Here is a 4,429-nt window from a genome sequence, read left to right as displayed (position 1 = left end):
GTAATTCATTTCAGATGACTGAACAAAGTTGTTTGTTTTTTTACAGGCATAATTGTATGCCCTGTCTCATTCATTTTTTTTTCAGGGCATAGCAGGAAAGTGGTGATGGAACTGTTGTTGGTCAGCTTGTGCAGATCAATAGGTACTTCCTCAGTTTGTAACAGTGCAATATTGTTAGATCAATTAATATAATTCATCTCCCTGGTAAAAGTATTTAGAACCTTTCCGATGACCGAAAAGGTGTGGAGAGGAAGAACAGCATCCCCCATCGATGGTGCCCCACCAGCAGTCGCTTCAACTCATATCAGTTCTATGATATTTCTCGGTGGGCAAACACAATAATACATTTTATTCTTTGCTGTTTCTGAACTTGTTTCGGTTGGTAATGGTCTATTGTCGGATGGTAATAGAGTAATTGTATAGCAGCTCTTGTCATTTTTCAATGTTTTGCCTTTGTCTATTTGTTGTGTGTTTCTTGTTTATTGAACATGTCCATTCTGTTTTAATGTATGTCATTGTATTCCTGTCCTTTGTTTAAAATGTAAGTATCTGTGGCCATTTCTGTGTAATTGTTAGATGTGAGCCTGGTATACCCCAACCTGAGTCGAATGGAATAGACAGGTTTGCTTCTTCCAAGGTATTGTGTTTTCATTGACCTGTTAGTTGTGGAGTTTGTATATCAATTTAGATAATTTTGTAAATATTGTCATTTGAACATCTATATCACCATTGTCATCTTTAAATAAAATAATTACTTCTACACCTGATCCTACCTGCCTCCTGCAACATTTACCTGTCCAAAAATGGATTTAGCAACTAAGGATTCTTGCTTTAAGGGTTAAGTGTGTAGAGAAAAAAAAATAGAGATGTAGACTTCTGATAAATTGACTTTACTGGAGAGAGGAGACACAAGGCCATGGTATGGTTGAAATGTAATAAATCATTATTCTGGGTACATGCATTTATTGGGCAATTCCTCGAGGGCCTGATTGGTGTCACAGTTTTGCTGCAGCCCCAGCTAACACACCTGACTCCAATAATCAACTAATCATGAGCTTCAGTTTAGAATGCAATTTGATTAATTAGCTGTGTTTGCTAGGGATGGAGAAAAAGAGTGACACCAATCAGGCCCTTGAGGACTGGAGTTGCCCACCCCTGATTTAGGGCCTAAATTCAACATGCAAGAAGCGAGAGCAAGTTAATCCTACATCTTAGATGTAAGGGCATAGTACAAAATGAATAGCATGGCATTTCCATCTACAGTTGGGTGTCAAAAGCTGTGGCTAAAAATAATTGTATTCTTTACAGTGTACACTATGTTTAAACAAACGGCAGAAGGGGTTAGAACTACAATTTCGGCGCAATTTCCGGTCGCCGCCGCTGGACACAATGCAACGTGAAACAGGGAGTTGTAGTTCACAGAAAGCATAGGTGTATTCGAACCATTATACTTCCTAAGCACTGAAACATTGTGACATTTTAGGTTTTGGAATCCCAATCATGGAACACCCCTTAAACATATTACATAATGTTCTCACTACAATCTAGGACTTATGGTGAACTTTATTTTTTATAAATAGGCCTATAGGCTTTTATCTAGGGCATAACATACTCCTCAGTAAACTTGGGAAACAGCTTGATTGTACAACTCGAGACGTTTAATGATAAGAATATGCACATATTTGATTGATCAGAGGGGTTATATACACACATGTCAAGCCAACAGGCTCTGGGCGAATTTAGGTCAGAGGTGTGGTGTCGTGAAGTGTTGTCTCACTTGAAGCTAACTGCCAAGGAACTTAAAACTTTCCACCTTCTCCACTACTGTCCCATCAATGTGGATAGGGGGGTGCTCCCTGTGCTGTTTCCTGAAGTCCACGATCATCTCCTTTGTTTTGTTGACGTTGATCGTGAGGTTATTTTCCTGACACCACACTCCGAGGGCCCTCACCTCCTCCCTGTAGGCCGTCTCGTCGTTGTTGGTAATCAATCCTACCGCTGTAGTGTCGTCTGCAAACTTGATGATTGAGTTGGAGGCGTGCATGGCCACGCAGTCGTGGGTGAACAGGGAGTACAGGAGAGGGCTGAGAAGACACTCGCTTTCACAGTAAACGCTGCATATGTCAGCTCAATCTGAAATGACCTATTCATTTCTATCGCCTATGTCTCAGCTGCGATTCTGTCTGCATTTTCTGATTAATCAATTCTAGTTGCTCCATCGTTCATCATAATCTTTATTTAACTAGGCAAGTCAGTTAAGAACAAATTCTTATTTACAATGATGGCCTACCCCAGCCAAACCCACACGATGCTGGGCCAACTGTGTGCCGCCCTATGGGACACCCAATCACGGCTGGATGTGATACCTCTTGCAATGAGACGCCTCTTGCAATGAAATGCAGTGCCTTAGACCCCTGCGCCACCCGAGAGCCCAAAATCACCACTACGTTTTGGTTTGACGACGTTGGATTGTTTTAAATAATTTATGTAACAAATAGGCTAACAACTGACATTGTTACGGAGTGAACTACAAATATGGCGCCATTTTGTAGTTTTCTTCCTAACACTAGCTCGGTTGATCTTCTTTATCAATATTTTCACCAATATCATTACAATTGACATGTAACATGAAATGTACCTTCATTAATACCTAAATAAAATTGCACCGCATCAGCACATGCAATTTCAAGGTTTTAAGTGGTGCACAAAAAAAAACAAAAGGGTCATTAAAATGATATGTCAATCTATTCATGATTTACAAATCATTAAAGTGTGGTTAAAATGTACCTTTGGGGAGCGCCACTGAGCCCCCCCATGTGCCCCCGAGTTATGGGGTTGGAAAATTATCCCAGAATCATCCCAAAGATGTATTTGTGCCAAACCCCAAGTCTGAGCTACAAAATACAAGAAAGTCTGTTTTTGCATACATGACCAGATCTGGCTTGATAAACACATAGGGCATTACTGCGTCAAAAGCTGAATAATAGGTCAAACAAGTATTTAAATGTAAATATAAAACCAAAATTATATCGACAAACTAACAAAAATACATAATTTCTGTATTATATTATATGTGTAGCCATTGAACCCCCTATAGTCTATACAGGCGCATTACCATAGGCCCTATATGTCTATTTTAGATATTGCGTGACATTGATCCACTGAATTGCCATGATATGTGTTCTAACTTTTGATGACGTTTGCCAACGACAAGTAGGGCTCAAGCAGAAAGTCACGTTTTTCACCCGCATAAATTGCCTATATGCTGCAGCGCCATATGATGCAAGCAGCCTAGCACCATACATGTTAGAACATACACTTATTTGCATGGTTTTAAAATAGGCTATGTTGACATATAGATGTAGGTCAATGTCCAGTAATATCCTATAGATTTAGAGCCTAAGCAGATAGATGCACCTGTCGCATCCTTGTCACGCCCTGGCCATAGAGAGGCTTTTATTCTCTATTTTGGGTAGGCCAGGGTGTGACTAGGGTGGCCATTCTAGTTTTTTTATTTCTATGTTTTCTGTTTCTATGTTTTGGCCGGGTATGGTTCTCAATCAGGGACAGCTGTCTATCGTTGTCTCTGATTGGGAATTATACTTAGGCAGCCTTTTTTCCCTTTTGTTATTGTGGGTAGTTGTCTTTGTTAGTGGCACTATAGCCCTAGTAAGCTTCACAGTTGTTTCTTTGGTTCTTGTTTTGTTGGTGACATTTACAATAATAAAGGAAAATGTACGCTCACCACACTGCACCTTGGTCCTTTCCAGGAAGACGGTCGTGACAACACTTGTGTTTTGTATGTAACACTTTCCATACCCAACAGGAGAAAACCAGGAAAAACATTCAGTAAGATAAAGGGTTTCCTGTACAAAAATTAAAGTGGCTCATTCTTTCAAAACTCTAAAAACAAAGACAAAAACACATGCAAAATGTAAGAAAGACACTAGGCTGCATCCTACAGCCTATTGTGGTCTGGTCACAGCACCTCATCTACATCACAAGCGATGTTCTTCCTGGCTAAACAGCGGGTAAAGAATATTCTGGAGTGACGGATCCAGCCGTCGAAAGCCCCCACATCAACTTCACCTCATGCATCCTCCATTGCCTGGAGAAGAGGCAAGTGTGCGAGGGGATGACGGTCATAGACCTTCCATCGCCATGCCGAAAAAAACTATTCAATTGGGTTTAGGAATGGGGGATATGGTGGGAGGTATAGAACAATACATTGTGGGTGGTCGATGACCCAGTTGCGGACCAGAGCAGCCCGGTGGAAACTCACATTGTCCCAGATGACAACATACCTGGTTCGCTCTGGTCCACCCCTCTGCTCGGCTGGAATGAGGATGCCATGTAGTGTGTCCAGGAATGTGATGAGAAGGGCGGTGTTGTAGGGACCAAGGTTGGCGTGGTGATGGAGGACACCTTG

The 4,429-nt window shown here is 41.2% G+C and overlaps 1 long non-coding RNA gene across 2 annotated transcripts in view; it reads left to right on the top strand.

Moving 5' to 3' along the window:
- The window catches only part of LOC109907532 (uncharacterized), a 12,869-nt gene extending 12,102 nt beyond the window's left edge, over positions 1-767 (top strand). Inside the window, exon 3 of one of the 2 annotated variants that reach the window (XR_002257560.2) lies at positions 212-767. This is a non-coding gene — a long non-coding RNA (uncharacterized LOC109907532). The other variant, XR_004203598.1, reaches the window with a different exon arrangement.
- Positions 768-4,429: the final 3,662 nt, after the last annotated feature.

This window comes from Oncorhynchus kisutch, linkage group LG17, assembly GCF_002021735.2.
Source record: "Oncorhynchus kisutch isolate 150728-3 linkage group LG17, Okis_V2, whole genome shotgun sequence".
Taxonomy (NCBI): Eukaryota; Metazoa; Chordata; class Actinopteri; order Salmoniformes; family Salmonidae; genus Oncorhynchus; species Oncorhynchus kisutch.
This window is presented reverse-complemented; position numbering and strand designations above follow the sequence as displayed.